This window comes from Neoarius graeffei, chromosome 23 (genome assembly GCF_027579695.1).
Source record: "Neoarius graeffei isolate fNeoGra1 chromosome 23, fNeoGra1.pri, whole genome shotgun sequence".
NCBI classification, from domain to species: Eukaryota; Metazoa; Chordata; class Actinopteri; order Siluriformes; family Ariidae; genus Neoarius; species Neoarius graeffei.
In genome coordinates, this window is record NC_083591.1 from 19315212 (window position 1) to 19337387 (window position 22176).

Below are 22176 nucleotides of genomic sequence, written 5' to 3' on the forward strand. Positions count from 1 at the left end.
ATATAATATCCACTAGCTCATGCAGGAACATTAATTGAATGGGATCTCAGGGAACATTGTTCAGAAATTATTGGTAGTGAGCTGGCAGCTGAAGTTTGCCACAGTGCCAGCAGATGAATGCCTCAAATGAGTCTCCTGAGTGCATACATTACTGAAACTACAAATTACGACTCGTTACTGTATTATTCCAGCACTAAATCAGCCCATTTGTCAGGAGCTCAACGTCTGACACACCTAAAAGTATGGTCAGGCTTTCTCTTCTCCTTCACTTCCTGCCCTGTCACTGCCTTTATTTACTGCTCCATCGCTCTCAACTTCCGAGTCCTTGTTTTCTGTCTGTCTGCCTCATGGCAGATTTCCTGCTGTGTGCCCAGATGCTAGGAAGACACAAAGTCCAGTTGTGCCAACTTGGCCCCCACCATGCACTCTAGATCTTTTGGTCATATGCCAAAGTGCTAGCCAGAACTAACCAAATGCTTTACATAAACAACTGACAAAAAGTAGTTGTGGAACGAGCACAAGTACTTTCCAGCTCATTTTCTAGATAAACACTTATTTTGCGGCTAAGTCTGCAACAAAAACAAGTCTTTCAAACAGTCCTCTTTAGAACAATAGTCAAATGAAGAGGCGATACTGAAAGCAAGTTCTGGCATCCTGCCTAGTACAGCTATTTTCAGAGAACTTGTCTTCAGTATGGTTTGATTTGGTCCATAACCATGGGGACTACACAATGATCAGTCTGGATGTAGTGTAAAAAGCCCAAAGTGATCATAAGAACTAAATCCTCAGGAGGAGTCAGGATTTCTGTTTGGGAGGGTTTAATTACATGGGTAGAGAAAACAAGTTCCTTGAGGTGGATATAAAAGAAAATCCTCTGGTTACTAACCTGAACCTGAAGACTGTGTTGCGTCTTACAGTCTATACATGCATCTGGAAAAATACTCAAAGACCACATGGCTGTTACATTATTTTCAGCCTTCATTGGAAATAAATAGTGGATTATGACCATATTTAGATGTAACACACAGCATGGTATGAACAAAGCCTGTTTAAAATATGGTCACATCTCAGCATTAAAGTAATACTCCAGCATTTTTCAACCTAGTCTTTATCCACCACATCTGCAACACAGTCAGTGCAATTACCACAGATAAGAATTTCAATACATCTTGTATTAAGAAAAGGACACAAAACCCGTTTACTCCAAACTCACTTATAATAGAAGTCTCAGGGCTCTTGTTTAATTCAATGAATAAACATTTATGCAAATGTTTTCATTAATAATTTAAGCCAAGTTATTTGTAAAGTAAGGTTTAAATTTGTATAATTTGTCATTCAGAGATGGAACTACTTTTTTGAGGGAAGAATTTGTGGTTAAGCATTATGAACTGAGTGTTCAAAGCTCAAAGGAAATACTAAGAAGCTGTAACTGGATTCCACAAAACATTACAGAGAACCTTTGATCATTATTCTTATCCTGTGTTCACATGACTATGGTGACATGACCAAAGGTGGTGCAGCAAGAGGTGACGTGATTGGTGGTGACACAATCAGACCTAACATGGCATTTGGGGGTGATGTGACCAAATGTAATATAACTAGAGGTGATTCAACCAGAGGTGACATGACTGGAGGTGACACAAATGGAGATGATGTGATCAGAGTTGACATGACCAGAGGTGACATAATCAGAGAGGTGACATGCCTGGAGATGACAAGACCAGAGGTGACAACCACAGGTGAATTGACTTGGGATGACACAACTGGAGGTGACATGACCTGAAATGATGACTGGAGATGACAAGACCAGAGGTGACACAACCATAGGTGATATGACTGGAGGTGACACAACTGGAGGTGACACTTCTGGTCGTGTCATCATCAGAGGTGACATGACTGGAACTGACATGACCTGAAATAATGACTGGAGATGACAAGACCGGAGGTGACACAACCAGAGGTGACACAACTGGAGCTGACATGACTGGAGGTGACACAATGAGAAGTGTCATCATCAGAGGCGACATGACTGGAGCTGGCATGATTGGAGGTGACCTGCCTGGAGGTAACATGACCTGAAATGACATGACTGGAGATGACACAACCAGAGGTGACATGACACAACTGGAGGTCACAGCTGGAGGTGACATGACCTGAAATGACGACTGGAGATAAGACCAAAGGTGACACAACCAGAGGTGACACAACCGAAGATGACACAAGTGGAGGTGACGTGACCACAAGTGGCAGAACTGAAGGTGACACCACTGTAGGTAATGTGCCCAGAGGTGACCTGACTGGAGGTAACCCGAGCAGAGGTAAGTGACAGGAATGGAAGTGATGTGATGGGAGGTGACCCAATCAGAGTTGATGATGCCATTGGCAGTGCAAGTAGGAAGAATGAGAGATTAAAGCAAAGCAATGTTGAAACTATCAATTTGAATACAAGATGTTACAATTCTGCTTTTCCTCTCACTGTGAAATATTATCTGTGGGTTTTTTCCCCCACATATTTATTCCTAGTCACGCTGACACTCGCTGTGCTGGAAACAAGCTTGAAGGGGTTGATGTTTCTAAATAGATGTACGTCTGCTTTTATCTGATTCATAATGCAAAAGATTTCAGCTTATTCGGACAGTAGTAAACAGAAATGCTCAACATGGATGCCATTTACAGTATGTCTACACAATTTCCTCTGTGACAGCCAGCTAGGAAGTCCAGCTAGGAAATCCAGATGCTGCTGTAAACCAATCACAACCGACAATAAATGAATAAGTGAATAAAAATAGCTAATTCCCGCAAGCAACCAAAATAACACTAGTTGAGTGGTGGTGTGAGATGAGAAATCACTCCTGGTATAAAAAACAGCATGTGTAATGACTACCGTCATGTCAATAAAGAAATTTGGTTAAAATATTTTGAGGTATTCCTTTAATACACAACTGCCAGATGGAAGATAGTAAAAATAGTTCTTTCAGATCTTCTGAATTCCTAAATGTAAGGCCATCTGAAGTACCATTTAAAAATGTATACTTGCTGATATGACATATACACTTCAGCCTTCACTATAACACACACCCACACACCACGGATCAGTCTTCCTTTCACACATAGTTGTGGACAGACTTCCACAATCATGTTCTCTTTCTGGATGCAAAAAACATTCCTGCTCACTGTCATTTTGGGAAAATATTTTCAGCACATGGCTATTATATTGGATAACTGCAACTCAGAGAACTTGACCAAGGAAAAGCAGAAATATACATGTTTAAATTACTCTTAGCAAAAAAAAAAAAAGGTGCTGCTTCACCAGAGTTTATGATTCCCAGAAATCATCTTGTCCAGAAAAAAAGCTAATCCAAAAAGTCCAAACAGAGTTACTATACAGTGACAAAATTAAATGAATCTATGAACAACTGTCCACTTTCAATGAGCTGTCAAATCTATCCATTCATAAGAAGCACCCTGGTACCATTAGACGCTGCAGCTGTCTTGTGGAATGCCAATCTTTTAACAAACACCTGTTCAAGACAACATAAGGCACATGTCTAAAGGGGTCAGAGGTTATGCAGGTCTAACCTGGAAATTCATTATTCTAGATATAGGATAATACAAAGGAAGGATATGAAATAGCCGTAGCTAAGACTCCTGGTAATAAAACATTTGAGAAAAGTCGCTGCATTACAGCTAAACGTGAGATGTCTTCTTAAGGGCACAAACTCATCTTATTCATAAGCATTACTGATCTCCCAGAGCATAACAATTTTACCCATTTATCCTGAGATGCCAGAGTTATTTATACGTCCAAGTCAAGAGTTCAGCATATGTTTTGGAAATGAAAACAGAGAAGAAAAGGATGGAAGGTGGGAGGACATGAGCAAAAAAGAGAGGAAAAGAAGGGGGATGCACAGGCTTGTATGGGATGTATGGCTTGGGCATGACGCCCATTGGACATTTAAAAGAAGAGGAGAGCTGAATTTCACCCAAGATATACATGGCGTGGGGGGGTGGCCAGCCGTGACTGACAGAATGCCTCCTGCTGCCAGGCCTCTCCCAGACATCTGTGCTGTGTGTCTGGGGCAGTGTGTGGCCGGACATGACTGCTCAATAGGCAGACATGCCAGCATAACTCTGTCCCGTCCAAAAAAACCAAGCAGCTGTTTCCCCTGAGCTGAGCAGGTGATTCTCATCACCGTGCCAGACCGGTATATTCGCCACTGAGATAAGACAGACCTTCTGAACACACTCTAGTCTCTAAGTCGTCAGTAAGTATTTAACAGCTTCTAAAAAAATTAAGCTGCAATGTTTCCAAAATAACAATACTGTAATGTTTTGGAAACATCTTCTCGAATGATTATTTACAGGACAATGTTTCCAGTGAAAGAAAAACGCATCAATGTTGTAGTAACATTTATAACAGAATACCCAGAGAACCCCAGCCGAACTTGGAGCTGACATCATTTTAACAACAAAAACGGACACACTGCAGCCTTTCCATATTCTGCTGTACATAAAGGTGTTTTCTCAATTAAATTAGAGTGCACAGAAGCCTCTTTGCTGAGAACTGATGTTAAATCACTAACTCACAGTCAATGGCCACCTCCACTTCCTTTCTAGCTGTGCCATCATGTCGACCGTCTCACCAGATCTGTGTGCTAAGGAAGCAGGCTCTCCATCAGCCAAAGAGCTGTGCTAAATCTGCTTAAATAATCATCGGCGGCAACGTGATATGGTGTGACATGTCTTTAACACCACATACAGTACAGTATGTCTCATTGAAGTATGTGTCATGTGTGATGCGACTACAGTTAACTGAGAAAATGAGTCAAGAGTGGAATTGGGTGAACAGGAGAAACTAACACAGAACCTTTAACATTTATTTTCCTCACTTTATTACAAACTAGTCATAACTGAGATGAATGGGGGGAGAGAGAGAGAGAAGGTCCATGGGAAGGTGGCTTTTTCTAGCCGTATTCTATTATAAAGAGGATCATCAAAGGTTCTTTAGAATGGTTAAAGGTTGTAGATTTGTAAAAATGTTCTGCTTTTCGAAATGGGAAATTATCTCTTGTAGAATGCAACAGACAGATTGAACCATGAAGGACAAACTGAAGAGCTTTTTTAGACTGCTAAGAGTCAAACACACCTGCCATCCCATCATTCACCCATCATTAGCCATGCTGTTTTTGAAGTCAGAAAGAACCCACCATTTGTCCATTTGTCTCTCCAAGTAAATACTCCTGAAAACCCCAAGAATACCTGCTATAAGATGCATCTCTACAGGGTTCCTCTGTCTGATCGACTTCCAGTGTCAAGCAGATTCAGCAAGCCAATCATGACACACACTTAATATAACTCGAGCTGTCGGAATGTCTGCATTTCAAGCTGCCTGGCACTGACTTATTCAGCTGGAATGCAACAATTCGTCACGTAGCATGCATGCAAAAGCCAAGATAACCTCTGAGCTTGCGTTTGATGAAATGACTAATATTGCTGACACAGACATTACATCATAAATCAGACATTGCCACACAACCACTGCTTCAATAAGGCGGTGGTGAGTTAGGATATTGTTCTGTATTGGAATTTGCCATTAAGACCTTAGATCATTTTTTTGTTGTTGTTTAAAACAGAGCAACCATGTTGTCCCAAACTTTAACATTAGAATGATCTTTTGAAGTACATAAACATCCATCCATTATTTGTAACTGCTTATCCTGTGCAGGGTCACGGGCAAGCTGAAGCCTATCCCAGCTGACTATGGGCGAGAGGCAGGGTACACCCTGGACAAGTCACCAGGTCATCACAGGGCTGACACATAGAGACAAACAACCATTCACATCTACGGTTAACTTAGAGTCACCAATTAGCCTAACCTGCATGTCTTTGGACTGTGGGGGAAACTGGAGCACCTGGAGGAAACCCACGCAGACACAGGGAGAACATGCAAACTCCACACAGAAAGGCCCCCGTCGGCCACTGGGCTCGAACCCAGAACCTTCTTGCTGTGAGGCAACAGTGCTAACCACTACACCACCATGCCGCCCCCATACTGTACAGGGTCGCAGGCAAACTGGAGCCTATCCGAGCTGACTATGGGCAAGAGGCGGGGTACACCCTGGACAAATCACCAGGTCATCGCAGGGCTAGCACAAACAACCATTCACACTCACATTTCACACCTATGGTCAATTTAGAGCCACCAATTAGCCTAACCTGCATGTCTTTGGACTGTGGGAGAAACTGGAGCACCTGGAGGAAACCCACAAACTGCACACAGAAAGGCCCCCCATCAGCCGCTGGGCTCGAACCCAGAACCTTCTTGCTGTGAGGCGACAGTGCTAAACACTACACCACCGTGCCACCCCCTACATAAACATCAAACTTTAATTTGAATTTTAATGCAAATTTTCTATAATGCGGAATGGCAATCTCTACACAGAGGATAGTATACTTGTGATTCTGAAATATTTCATTCAGTCTTTTAACTAAAATCTAGCAACTGCGGTTGCACAAGTCAGTCCATAATTAGCGCACTGATAGATGCACTAATTAGCCTGGATAGATTAGGGAGAATTGCATCAGGAAGGGCATCCGGTGTAACAACCTTTGCCAAATCAAATATACGGATCACATTGATCCACTGTGGCGACCCCTACCGGGAGCAGCCGAAAGAAGAGTCGTCTTTGAACTATGGAAATGGAGCTGTCGAGAGCTACCACTGGAGAAAGTAAGAAACTGACTCAGACATATGTCTGACTCATGCCGATGGTTTGGAAGTCCATTTTTAACCATTTTAAATAAAGACTAATGCCTTCTAAATTGTTCATTAAAATCCAATCAGATTTCTCTGCAGTGTGTGGAATCCTGGCCAGCACAAACAGATTTTTGATCAAGAAGATTCCAGACTGCCTTTATGAAAATGATATTCTTCTCACAGTTTTAGAACACCCACCAGCATTGCTCCCAGAACAATTTTAATCACTGGGGCTTACACCTATTTTGGACTTTACATGTTCAGTGTTTGAAAACAATGAAGACTCCACAACAAATGATGCATAATGATATAATGGCTGGGCTTCACTGAGTCCCTACACCTATTGAGATTTCTCAGGAAATTGTCCATGTCCGTATTTACATGTCCTGCTTTAGTCAATGCCATGGCTGAGCAACAAGCTCCTGCTACATGCTGTGGGTAGATGGTAAACTTCCTGCTCACCAAGACTTGACTTTGCATGACATAACTTACTGGGTGGTGCATGCAGAGTGAGCAATCAAGCATTTTATGCCATCCTGCTGTTTTGGCCTCACACACAACTTAGAGTCAAGGATAAACCAGACAATTACATATACAGTATCCCTCCCAACACTTCAACTTGGTTTTTGAACAAGAGTAGATGTAACACAGAGACTGGCCATCTTTGACTTCATCTAAGTGCATAATTGCACAGGCAATCATGATGGGAGTTTGTTCACAACATTCTTTTGACTATACCTTGTATTACAACCCTGGAGCAGTTGGGAGTATGTCTGAAGGTCTAAATCAAGCAAATCCTTTACTTGCAGAATTGAGATCATGGTAGATAGCAAATATATTACGTTCATTATGTCTTCTTCTTAAATCAAATAATTAGTTTTCTTTTGTTTCAGGCATGTAAAAGCTTTTTACCTTTACCTGACATGTTTCGACGGTGTAACTTCCGTCTTCATCAGAGGGTCACCCGGATGTTGGTGTGTGACGTGCCTTTATAATCAGCTGATTATAAAGGCACGTCACACACCAACATCCGGGTGACCCTCTGATGAAGACGGAAGTTACACCGTCGAAACATGTCAGGTAAAGGTAAAAAGCTTTTACATGTCTGAAACAAAAGAAAACTAATTATTTGATGGTAGATAGCATTTTAAGATATTTAAGGGAACCGGTTGAGCTTATATACATCACTGTTGGCTTGGGAATGTCTGGGGATCCCTGATTAGGATCTGGAATTTGTGGCCAGGGATGGAGACGTCTGGGCTAATCATCCAGGCCTGCTGCCACCACCACAAAAAGCAGAAGATGAATAAATGAAATGAATGAATGAATGAATGAATGAATGAATAGGAAATTTAGGGTGGCGGAACAAGATTCAAGTTATCTCCAAAGACCATACTCATTTTACAGATCTTTTCATTAAAGATAAACAATACTGATGGAAGCATAGAAATAATTATATGGACCCAACTCACCATCGCTAACCTCAGATTTCTCACTCTAACCAAACAGCAGTTCAATACAACAAAAGGTTTCTACATTCCTGGATATGTTGAAATCCAGACACCAGAATGTTGATTCATCCATTACCTTCAGGCCCTGGAACTACAATCTACTGTATATCCATCAGCAGCTCAGTGTGAAAGGTGAGTGGGGGGGGAAGGAGCAACGGCAGGGAAATTGCTACCAGATTTCGACTGGTGTGTTCCATGCCATCAGTACCACACAAACTGCTGATCTGCTTTGACATAACCAAATTCCTCTAAACTGGAACATTTATGGTCTAGTCCTTGACTTAAAATGTAATTTAAAGAACCACGCACACGACACTAAAACATTGCAAAGACAACACTTTAGACATTCTTGCCACATTCTTACAAGTTTTAAAGCATTCATTCCATTGCCTAGCTGTGAATTCTGTCCAAGATAGGAGTGCTGAGGTAAAGGGTAAAGGACGTATGTCACAGGTCGTGTTGGTCTCCTGTAGAGATTAGGGTTTGAAGCTGTCAACTTAAAGTCCAGTGGCTTGCTTTATAACCAAGGTCTAGAACAGGATGCTGTAAGTTTTAGTTTTCTTTGGCACTGTTTTAACATTTCTTTTCAACAAGCTTGGGGAGGAATGTTCCAGAAATGAAGCTGGTCATAATGACATGGGGGGGGGATTGATAAACTGGGAGGCAGAGAAGATGAGATGAGATGAGCAAACAAGTTGATTTATAAGTTCTTCAGTGTTAAAGTTAAATGTGACCACTCACAGGATGATGGTTCAGCCAAGAAATACAATAGCATCTCACTTTACATTGTAAATATGATCTGAAGACAACGTGGTCAATTCAGGTTTTCCATTTAAAATACCAGCCTTCTAAATTTGAACGTGTCTGTATTTGAGCTTAGCACCTATGGAGAAGGTATAAATGAAAATTCATCATAGTGCAAACAAGTCACCCTTTACATATGGAGGAAAAAAGAAAGCAAAAGGGTTCAATGGGGCCACTGAAAAGTTTGTAGCACTCTAGCAATCACTTTTGGAGTTTTTACTACATCATCCCATAAACTCAACTGTTTCAAACTGCAGATTTACAGCGTAGTGTAAGGATAGCACTCTGTTTCGCATAACGTCAAGCCAGACTGTAGCAAACTGGGTCCTGGGTCTCATCAAGATCAAGATTCTATCCCTTAGAAATGCTCTGCCCCTGTGGAAAATCATCTTTGCTGGGGTAAATGCAGTCTGTCTGGCCCTCATTAGCATCAACTGCCCCAAAAACCAATGAAACTGAGGCATCTGCTGATCAATCCAGAGTGACTTTTCCCCCCAACATATTCCAGTTCCAGCACCAGCAGGGGTCTAAGATGTTGCAGAACAGTGGTGATTGAATTTGTTGAGTCACAAGAAAAGTGGTGGGGTTTTTTTTTTTGGTTTGGTGGTGTTTATTTTCCTTGTGTCCAGCAAACTATTTTCAATCTGAGTCACTTGCAATGCTCCGTATCAGTCCAAGGATCTAGTTGCAACTGGTCTGCATCTTGCAATGGAAAGGTTATGTAAGTTGATTACGCCTTTGTATTCTCAAGCATTTTTTCATTAGAATGGACGGCATTAGTGTGAGATTGAAAAAAAAAATCACATTGGAACCTATTAACCCACTTTCTTTTGCTCCTCAAAATGTAATCCACACTTGTCTATCTTCTTTTATCTCTTTGATCCCTTATTTTCCACCTTTATTTGGGAGACTGTAAGACCTTGCTTTGTCAGGTGATCCTTTGGTGGGTTTATTTCTCTCTGTTGAGTGTTCAGCCTGTTCTTCCCATATGGATGTGATTTTCTGAGGACTTAGCCCATTAGTGCACACACATACATTTTGCCAAAGGTAAAGCAAACAATGAAAGTCTGCCGTTTCTTTCCCACAACCTCTTTTGTGTATGTATAAATACACAGTATGTCAGGAGCAGGTTTTACACTTTAAGAAGGCTATACATTTCTTTACTAAGGAAAGGAGTACTTTTTAAATATCAGTACTTATCTGTTATAGCTATCTTACCTCATGCAATCCTGAGAAGACCTTGGTTTATGCCTTATTTGGATCAGCAAGCTAACCTTGTTTTCTGTGAAAGCTAAATATTTGTCATTAGCAGCAATTACGCAGACCAACAATCTATCAAACAAACAATCAAACAAATCTATTAAGGACCAGTGTCACTCTCGACAAGATGGCTTGCTCATGTGAAAACTGATGAGAGGAAATGAAGCAGTATGAGAGAAAACAAAGTGCACTAGTGAATGTATACAAATACATCCAGCACCTCTGTGGTCTTACCCCAAAGACAAGCAGGGTAAAAAGAGAAAAGAAAGAAAGACAGAGAGGGAGCATATGGTTTGTGGAGCACCATGAAGAATCCTGATGGGGATTGGCCGATATAAATATGTGAATAAACATCAGGGGTTAGTGTATGTGACCTGCAAAACATCTCAAAGCATCTCTGTCTCTCCCACCAAGAACACTCCCCCAAAATACTGACCCTAGAATTCTCTCTCATGCATGTTCCCATGCAAGCTACACACACACACACACACACACACACACACACACACACACACACGCACTTCTATTATTGTGGGGACTCTCATTGACATAATGAGAGTCCCCACAACGCCCCTTACCCTAACCATCACAACTAAATGCCTAACCCCAACCCTTACCCTAACCTAAACCTCATTCTAACCTGATCCCTAAAACAAAGTCTTAACCTACAAACAGCCCTTTGAAAAAGTGAGAACCAGCCAAAATGTCCTCACTTCCGAAAAATATCCTCTGTTGGTAAAAAATGTATTCCAGTCCTCCATATGTAGCAAATACAAGTACACACACACACACACACACACACACACACACACACGATTGTTTCCACAAACTGAAGAACCATAAGAAAAAAAATGTATATCCCTGTTGTGAAGCATGGATGTACTAAGAATGCATGGAAATGCCAGCATGCCAACCTTGCTATACTGGGTGAGAGTGTGTGTGTGTGTGTGTGTGTGTGTGTGTGTGTGTGTGTGTGTGTGTGTGTGTGTGTACTTTTACTTGCTACATATGGAGGACTGGAATACATTTTTTACCAGCAGAGTTAGGACATTTTTCAGAAGTGAGGACATTTTGGCTGGTCCGCACTTTTTCAAAGGGCTGTTTGAGGGTGAAGATTTTGTTTTCGGGTTCAGGTTAGAATGAGGTTTAGGTTAGGCATTTAGTTGTGTTGGTTAGGGTAAGGTATTTAGTTGTTAAGGTAAGGGGTAAGGGAATGCATTATGCCAATGAGTCCTCACAACAACAGAAGTACAAGAATATATATATATATATATATATATATATATATATATATATATATATATATATATATATATATATATATATATATATATGGTGTGTGTGTGTGTGTGTGTGTGTGTGTGTGTGTGTGTGTGTGTACTTGCTACATATTGAGGACTGGAATACGTTTTTTACCAACAGTTAGGACATTTTTAGGAAGTGAGGACATTTTGGCTGCTCCTCACTTTTTCAAAGGGCTGTTTGAGGGTTAAGACTTCATTTTAGGGATCAGGTTAGAATGAGGTTTAGGTTAGGGTTAGGCATTTAGTTGTGTTGGTGAGGGTAATGGGCAAAGGAATGCATCATGTCAATGAGAGTCCCCACAACGATAGAAGTACAGGGATGTGTGTGTGTTTTATCCCCTTCAAAGAGCTAACACTACTTCATCAGCAGACAGAACTAAACATTAAATCCATTAAGCACTAACACACAAGTGCATTCCAACAACATAAATGCCGGAAGACAGCTTGGATTTATCTAGGACAGGATCCAAAACCCCCAGGTGGCAAATTTTGCAGTGTCTCCAAAGCACAAGAAGAAGAAGAGGTACTTTGTTGATTGCTGGCACTTTGATTCCTACTACGCAACAAGTAAGGCAATGAGAACTTTTTATTCAGAAATACCGTCAACTGCAAACTCTACAGCAAACTGGGTTAATTAACATCAGACAAAGCATTTCCTCAAATGTCTTTCTTTCTTTCTTTCTTTCTTTCTTTCTTTCTTTCTTTCTTTCTTTCTTTCTTTCTTTCTTTCTTTCTCCATTTTAACAAGGTGATCATATTTCCCCCTGTCCCTACAATCTTTGTCTTGCAGCTTAATATTTGTGGGAACAAGGTGTAGCCCCTGTGGCTGCTTTCCCATCAACTCTTTTAACAAGCAAGCAAGGAAGGATTTTACGTGCACCACAAGTGCCCTTGTTATCATTCACATGCTCTTTAATACACTCCCATGTGCTTGCTAGTTTCCAGGATGAAACGCAGCATGTATATATGTGTAATCTAGCTATGTGTGAGTGACGTGCTCTCCCTAACTGGCTCACTCCATCATGCACCAAAAGGCCCACAGCGCTTCCAGATGTTCTGCAGCCCAGACGGCTGGCCCATGCTCAAGCATGACGGCCTCCACTAAAACCCCCTTTACCCCACCCCCCTTAGCTCTGGGCAGGCTGAAAGTTTGGGCGATGCAATACAAAACACTCAATGTTGTGGTAGTGGAGTGGTGCAAAAGGTCAGTGAGCGAACCTAAGTCTGAAACTAGTTCTGAAAGTGGGTGATGACTGAGAGAAAGAGGAATAGGTATGTACGAGGAAAAAGAGACAGGACGGTATAGAGTTATGGAGGGTTAAAATGCATGATGGAGGAGCTATGCGGTGTGTATGTGGAGGGGCTGATATTCCATGCCTGTGGTGGATGATCTCACTCTTTTTTTGAAAAGAGAGAGACACAAAAGAATCCCGATTAAGGAGCGTGAAACCACAGAGCACTTATTACTGAAAGTCTGGAGAAGAAAAGAACAAGACAAAGTCATTTAAGCTTAGCTACTTGGCCAAGAAACAAGAAGAGATAATGGAATAAGTAGAAATTTGAATTCCAACATACTCTTAAGAATTGTGTGCAGGATTGCGTCCAGCCCCATACCTAACCCTCACCCTAATGAGCACAAAATTGGATTTTCGTTCAGTTGTTTCTAATACTTTTTTCTTACTAATCATCACACTATGGCAAGAAACAATACACCGGGATGCATTACTACCCCATAACACTTTTTTAAAAACATTCAAACCATGGCAACAATTAACCAATGGACACATACCAACTATAGCAGAGCAACAGAGGCTGTAGTAAAGAGTGTATTAATTCCCTTCCTATGATTTCAATGAGAATGCAGAGCCTCCAGGATCCACAGTGAATATTAACTTGGACAGAAAACATTTTCTCCTAAAAAGACTTTTAAAAAACCCAAGAATCACTGCTTCTTCTGAGAAAGTGCACTTCCTGTATCACTAAAATTTATTACAGTAGATTTCACACCGCTAACCATCAAACTTGAGGTCATGAAACATTTGTAGGAAATTGAACGAGCAAATTAGCGAGGTTGGATTTGGTTTGAGTTTGTTCATGATATTAGATGCGAAGGTTAAACTCAACAGCTTAACAGTGAAACTACAGTATTAGTGTTGAGCAACGCATTATATAATGAAGCCTCATCGATGGCATAGTAAGAATGTTGTCAAACTATTTTACATGTACATGCACATACACACACAATATATATATATTTTGTGTGTGTATGTGCATGTACATGTAAAATAGTTTGACAACATTCTTACTATGCCATCGATGAGGCTTCATTATATAATGCATTGCTCAACACTAATACTGTAGTTTCACTATATATACACACACACACACAATATATTATATATATATATATATATATATATATATACACACACACACACACACACACACTAATATATATATATATATATATATATATATATATATACACACACACACACACACACTAATATATATATATATATATATATATATATATATATATATATATATATATATATATATATATTTAAAAAAAATCTCCTTCTCACCCCCGGCGGGGGGGTGGTATCCATGTCATCCTCAAGCTCGGGTCCTCTACCAGAGGCCTGGGAGTTTGAGGGTTCTGCGCAGTATCTTCGATGTTCCTAGTACTGCACTCTTCTGGACTGAGGCTTCAGATGTTGTTCCTGGGATTTGCTGGTGCCACTCTCCCAGTTTGGGGGTTACTGCCCCAAGTGCCCCCACTACCACGGGGACCACGCAACCCTTGACCTTCCACATCCGTTCCAGCTGCTCTTTCAACCCTTGATACTTCTCAAGTTTCTCATGTTCCTTCTTCTTGATGTTGGCGTCAGCTGGGATCGCCACATCTATCACCACCACCCTCTTCTGCTCTTTGTCCACCACCACTATGTCCGGTTGGTTAGCCAGGATCTGTTTGTCAGTCTGGAAGCTGAAGTCCCACAGAACCTTGGCCCTGTTGTTCTCAGCCACCTTCTGTGGTATGGCCCATTGGGACTTGGGTACTTCTATTCCATACTGGTTGCAGATGTTCCTGTATACTATCCCAGCCACTTGGTTGTGCCTCTCCATGTACGCTGATCCAGCTAGCATCTTACACCCCGCTACTATGTGCTGGACTGTTTCGGGGGCTTCTTTGCACAGTCTGCATCTTGGGTCTGATCTACTCTGGTAGATCCTGGCCTCTATGGCTCTTGTGCTTATGGCCTGTTCTTGTGCTGCCATGATTAGTGCCTCTGTGCTGTCTGTCAGTCCTGCATTATCCAGCCACTGGTAGGATTTCTTGATATCAGCCACTTCCTCTATCTGGCGGTGGTACATGCCATGTAGGGGTTTGTCTCTCCAGGTTGTCTGTTCCTCCTCCTCCTCTGCACTCTCATCAGGGTTCTGCTGCCTGAGACATTCACTTAGCAGTTCATCCTTTGGGGCCATCTTTCTGATGTATTCTCGGATTTTCGATGTTTCATCCTGGACCGTGGTCTTGACGCTCACTAGCCCTCGGCCTCCCTCTTTCCGCTTAGTGTATAGTCTCAGGGTGCTGGACTTGGGGTGGAACCCTCCATGCATGGTGAGGAGCTTTCTAGTCTTGATATCTGTGGCTTCTATCTCCTCCTTTGGCCAGTTTATGATACCAGCGGGGTATCTGATGACTGGTAGTGCGTACATGTTGATGGCTCGGACCTTGTTCTTACCATTCAGCTGACTTTTCAGGACCTGCCTTACTCTCTGGAGGTATTTGGCTGTGGTTGACTTCCTTGTGGCCTCTTCATGGTTTCCATTAGCCTGTGGGATGCCAAGGTACTTGTAGCTGTCTTGGATATCACCTATGTTGCCCTCTGGTAGGTCAATCCCCTCAGTCTGGATCATCTTGCCTCTCTTTGAGACCATCCGGCCACACTTGTCCAATCCGAATGACATCCCTATGTCATCGCTGTAGATCCGGGTGGTGTGGATCAGCGAGTCTATTTCTCACTCGTTCCTGGCATACAGCTTGATGTCATCCATGTAGAGCAGGTGGCTGATTGTTGCCCCACTACAGAATCGGTACCCGTAGCCGCTCTTCGTGATGATCTGACTGAGGGGGTTCAGGCCTATGCAGAACAGCAGTGGTGATAGCGCATCTCCTTGGTATATGCCGCACTTGTTGACTTGGGCAATGGGTTTTGAGTTGGCCTCTAGGGTTGTCTTCCACATTTCCATTGAGTTCTGGATGAAGGTCCTTAGGTTCCTGTTGATCTTATACAGTTCCAGACATTCCAGTATCCATGTGTGTGGCATTGAGTCGTAGGCTTTCTTGTAGTCAATCTAGGCAGTGCACAGGTTGGTCTGTCTCTTCTTACAGTCTCGGGCGACTGTTCTATCGACCAGTAGCTGGTGCTTGGCTCCTCTGGTGTTACTGCCAATTCCTTTCTGTGCCTCGGTTATGTATTTAGCCACATGCTTACTCATTTTTGCCGCAATGATGCCTGACAGGGCCTTCCATGTTGTGCAGAGACAGGTAATTGGCCGGTAGTTGGATGGGATGGGTCCCTTCTGGGGGTCCTTCATGATTAGGACTGTCCTGCCTTGGGTTAGCCATTCTGGGTGGGTTCCATCCCTCAGCAGCTGGTTCATCTGTGCTGCTAGGCGTTCATGGAGTGCAGTTAGCTTCTTCAGCCAGTACGTATGGATCATATCGGGGCCTGGTGCTGTCCAGCTCTTCATCTTTGACACTCTTTCTTGGACGTCTGCCATTGAGATGGTTACTGGTTCTTGTTCTGGGAGGTTGCTGTGGTCAGCTCTTAGGTCCACTAACCATTGGGCATCGGTGTTGTGTGATGCCTTTCTTTCCCATATGTCTTTCCAGTATTTTTCCACCTCAGCTCTTGGTGGGTCTGACCGGTTGTTGTTCCCCTGCCACTGAGAGTACACCTTGGCTGGTTCAGTGGAGAACAGCTTGTTTATTCTCCTGGCCTCTCCCTCCTTGGTGTATCTCTTCAACCGGGTGGCCAGAGCTGTTAGTCGCTGTTTGGCAGTTTCGAGTGCCTCTGGTATGGAGAGTGAGTTGTACTTCCTGGGTGCCCCTTTATTCACCATGTTCCCTTTCTGTAGTTCAGCTAGCTGGCTAACTTCTCTTCGTGCTGCCTTTATCTTGGCCTCTAATCGTCTCTTCCATGGTGGATACTGTTTGTTATGTCCCGAGCCCACCTTGTGTCCAAGCATCTCCATGATTACTGTTGCTGTACTGTGTATCAGCTTGTTGGTCTCAGTGATGGTTCTTGTGGAGATTGTCTTCAGAGCAGCATTCACATCTACTAGTAGATCTTCTGAAGGTACTTGGCAACTCAGCTTCGGTATTCGTCGGGGGCTCCAGGTTTTCAGTTGGGTCACGATCTTCCTTCTCAGGTCAGCAGCTCTTGTGTTGAGGCTGTTAGCTGCTGGGGCTTGGTACCCAATCTCTGGTTGTGGGGGTGATGACATCTCCCCACTGACCCGTCTTCCTGGCTCCATCGTTGTTGTATTTCATTAATCTCTAGTTGTGATAGTAGATTTCGATTACGGAACACTGGGCTAATAGCTGTTTCTTTGTTAGCCTTGATTGTGGGTTTCGAAGTATCCAATGGTCCCACATTCGCTGCATGATTGCTTGTATAGTAGCATTCCAGCAAATCCGTATTTTCTGTCCTCGTCCATCGATGTCTTGTTCCAGTAGCCCATTTCTCGTCAGTTTGCCCTGGTTCCCTAGCAACTGACGCAGACCTTGTTGACCCGGGCAACGTCTGAGCCAGTATGACTCTATCAGTTATGTCTTCACTCATTCCTGAGGTAGGCTGATATATCATGAGGGGTTTTTGCCTAAGAACCCTTACTGGATGATGTTTTGCCCCGACCGGGATTCGAACCCCGATCTCCTGCGTCGTAGTCAGTGAGCATTACCACTGTACTATCCAGCTGATATATATATATTAAAAACCAGATTCCAAAAAAGTTGGGACAAAGTACAAATTGTAAATAAAAACGGAATGCGATGATGTGGAAATTACAAAATTCCATATTTTATTCAGAATGGAACATAGATGACATATCAAATGTTTAAACTGAGAAAATGTATCATTTAAAGAGAAAAATTAGGTGATTTTAAATTTCATGACAACAACACATCTCAAAAAAGTTGGGACAAGGCCATGTTTACCACTGTGAGACATCCCCTTTTCTCTTTACAACAGTCTGTAAATGTCTGGGGACTGAGGAGACAAGTTGCTCAAGTTTAGGGATAGGAATGTTAACCCATTCTCGTCTAATGTAGGATTCTAGTTGCTCAACTGTCTTAGGTCTTTTTTGTCGTATCTTCCGTTTTATGATGCGCCAAATGTTTTCTATGGGTGAAAGATCTGGACTGCAGGCTGGCCAGTTCAGTACCCGGACCCTTCTTCTACGCAGCCATGATGCTGTAATTGATGCAGTATGTGGTTTGGCATTGTCATGTTGGAAAATGCAAGGTCTTCCCTGAAAGAGACGTCGTCTGGATGGGAGCATATGTTGCTCTAGAACAGTGTTTCTCAAACTTTTTCAGACCAAGAACCACTTTGTCCCAAAAAAAAATTTCAGGGACCACCTGTCAACCCCCCCCCCCCCCCGCCCCCCCCCCCCCCCCCCCCGCCCCACACAACACACACAGACCATACAGGAGATGTATACTATTAGGTGTTTTTAATTGAAAAAATTATGGTTAACTAAGTACATTAAAGGCCTATCCATTCAAATTCAACAAACAGTTAATCAGAATATTTCATATTAATAGTTCAAAATTAGGAGGAACATGAATGAACTGAAATGAACAAAAATTTTAGATTTAACAGATTACACTTACTTGTCTTCTGCTCAAAACTGACTCTTTTTTCTTAATGGGAGGAGTGGTGCTGATGCATACTAAGCATCAATGATTTAATATCTGGTTCTAAGCTGGACAGCTTTAATCTGAGATTGGGGGCCACATTGACTCGGTTTCGCTTTTTAGTTTTCAACCCAACCAGTGCTGAAAACCCAACCTCGCATCTGTATGTGGATGAAAATGGCAGGAGTGTTTTTAATGCAGACTCAGCAAGTTTGGGGTGTTCTGGCTGCACATGAACCTAGAAATCTGTTAGTGATTTTTCCCTAAATGCCATCTTTAGGGAGCCATCCGCTGAAAAATCCCAACTTTAGATATTCATTGTGGTATTTTCTTTTCACCTTTGCCGTTGGTTTAGTCTGCCGAGCTTGTTTTTCTTGTTCTTCCTGTGTTGGGGACTCAGTGCTAACTGAATCTTCTTTTCTTTGCATTTTCTCCTTATTGATGCTTGTGTCGGTAGTGTCAGGTTTTTTCTTCTTAACTGAACCTGTCAGCCACTTCTCCATCCTTGTTGTTTCACTTTCAGTAAATTAAAAAAATCGCCACGAACACGAGCTAGTTAGGATTAGCCTATGTTCAGAATTTTCATTTGCTTGTTTTCAGGTCTGCCTGCCTGTTTGCCTGTGAGGCAGAGATTTGTGAGGTGACTGTTGCCTAGAGACGAGAGGCAGAATAAGAGCACGTGCACACTACAAGTTTTATGTGGTGCAAATTCAGATGCAGAATGCTTTTTAAATAATAATAATAATAATAATAATAATTAAATTACAGGCCCATTTGATTGCCGTTAAAAACAAGATTGGATAAATTTAACTTTCTAATAATGTTACAAAGCATATGCTAGCTTATCTTGAAAACGCTGACTACATTTGGAGATCACCTCGCGGACCACTTGAGGTCTCTCGCGGACCACCAGTGGTCCGCGGACCACACTTTGCGAAACACTGCTCTAGAACCTGGATATACCTTTCAGCATTGATGGTGTCTTTCCAGATGTGTAAGCTGCCCATGCCACACGCACTAATGCAACCCCATGCCATCAGAGATGCAGGCTTCTGAACTGAGCGCTGATAACAACTTGGGTCGTCATTCTCCTCTTTAGTCCGAATGACATGGCGTCCCTGATTTCCATAAAGAACTTCAAATTTTGATTTGTCTGACCACAGAACAGTTTTCCACTTTGCCACAGTCCATTTTAAATGAGCCTTGGCCCAGAGAAGACATCTGCGCTTCTGGATCATGTTTAGATATGGCTTCTTCTTTGAACTATAGAGTTTTAGCTGGCAACGGCGGATGGCACGGTTAACTGTGTTCACAGATAATGTTCTCTGGAAATATTCCTGAGCCCATTTTGTGATTTCCAATACAGAAGCATGCCTGTATGTGAGGCAGTGCCGTCTAAGGGCCCAAAGATCACGGGCACCCAGTATGGTTTTCCGGCCTTGACCCTTACGCACAGAGATTCTTCCAGATTCTCTGAATCTTTTGATGATATCATGCACTGTAGATGATATGTTCAAACTCTTTGCAATTTTACACTGTCGAACTCCTTTCTGATATTGCTCCACTATTTGTCGGCGCAGAATTAGGGGGATTGGTGATCCTTTTCCCATCTTTATTTCTGAGAGCTGCTGCCACTCCAAGATGCTCTTTTTATACCCAGTCATGTTAATGACCTATTGCCAATTGACCTAATGAGTTGCAATTTGGTCCTCCAGCTGTTCCTTTTTTGTACCTTTAACTTTTCCAGCCTCTTATTGCCCCTGTCCCAACTTTTTTGAGATGTGTTGCTGTCATGAAATTTCAAATGAGCCAATATTTGGCATGAAATTTCAAAATGTCTCACTTTCGACATTTGATATGTTGTCTATGTTCTATTGTGAATACAATATCAGTTTTTGAGATTTGTAAATTATTGCATTCCGTTTTTATTTACAATTTGTACTTTGTCCCAGGGGCGGCACGGTGGTGTAGTGGTTAGCGCTGTCGCCTCACAGCAAGACAGTCCGGGTTCGAGCCCTGTGGCCGGCGAGGGCCTTTCTGTGCGGAGTTTGCATGTTCTCCCCGTGTCCGCATGGGTTTCCTCCGAGTGCTCCGGTTTCCCCCACAGTCCAAAGACATGCAGGTTAGGTTAACTGGTGACTCTAAATTGACCGTAGGTGTGAATGTGAGTGTGAATGGTTGTCTGTGTCTATGTGTCAGCCCTGTGATGACCTGGTGACTTGTCCAGGGTGTACCCCGCCTTTCGCCCATAGTCAGCTGGGATAGGCTCCAGCTTGCCTGCGACCCTGTAGAACCGGATAAAGCGGCTAGAGATAATGAGATGAGACTTTGTCCCAACTTTTTTTGAATCGGGGTTGTAAAAAATGTGTGCGTGTGTGTATATTATATATATATATACACACACACACACACACAAGTGTGTGTATATATATATATATATATATATATATATATATATATATATATATATATATACACACACATACATACACACACACACACACAAGTGTGTATATATATATATATATATATATATATATATATATATATATATATATATATATATATATACACACACACACACACACACTGTGTGTGTATATATGAATATATACACTATATTGCCAAAAGTATTTGCTCACTTGCCTTGAATCATATATGAGCTTAAGTGACATCCTATTCCTAATCCATCGGGTTCAATATGATGTCGGTCCACCCTTTGCAGCTAGAACAGCTTCAATTCTTCTGGGAAGGCTGTCCACAAGGCTTAGGAGTGTGTTTATGGGAATTTTTGACCATTCTTCCAGAAGCGCATTTGTTAGGTCACACACTGATGTTGGATGAGAAGGCCTGGCTCTCAGTCTCCGCTCTAATTCATCCCAAAGGTGTTCTATCGGGTTGAGGTCAGGACTCTGTGCAGGCCAGTCAAGTTCATCCACACCAGACTCTGTCATCCATGTCTTTATGGACCTTGCTTTGTGCACTGGTGCACAGTCATGTTGGAAGAGGAAGGGGCCAGCTCCAAACTGTAAAAACAGTCTGCATGCCTGGCCATGGAAGTGATTGGAACACCTGATTCCGATCATTTGGATGGGTGAGCAAATACTTTTGCATATATATATATATATATATATATATATATATATATATATATATATAAACAAACACACACACACACACACACACAAAAGCAGCCGTATTTGTGATTTTTCATGAAATAAAACTCGCTCAAGTGTGTAATGCTCAACTGGGCTCATGCCGTGTTTCCTTCGAATACTAAACATGGTCAACGAAAAAAAAAAGTTGTAACTTTCATTTAAACAAAAAACCCACTAAACCTATGGTTTTTACTGTAATACTAGTAGTTATTGCCTGTGACAATCAAAACTCTCAGGAGGTGAGTCAGGGAAATGACTGAACGAAACGAGGCTGCGCGCAGTGTGTAAGTGTGAGCATGTAGCCTTTGGGAAATGAATAGTGTATTGGATTAGCACTGATCCCATGTTTTGGAAAATCAAAAATGTTGTCTTAGGCCCCTCTGGGGTGTCCCCGATCCACTTGCAAACTATGGATTATGTGCATCCAGCCGTGCCGATTTGCTTAGGT

At 42.2% G+C, this 22176-nt stretch overlaps 1 protein-coding gene across 3 annotated transcripts in view; it reads right to left on the bottom strand.

Annotated features, from left to right (window-relative positions):
- LOC132871606 (collagen alpha-1(XXVI) chain) overlaps window positions 1–22176 on the bottom strand; it is an 87681-nt gene that overhangs the window by 55672 nt on the left and 9833 nt on the right. The gene's annotated exons all lie outside the window — the stretch shown is intronic.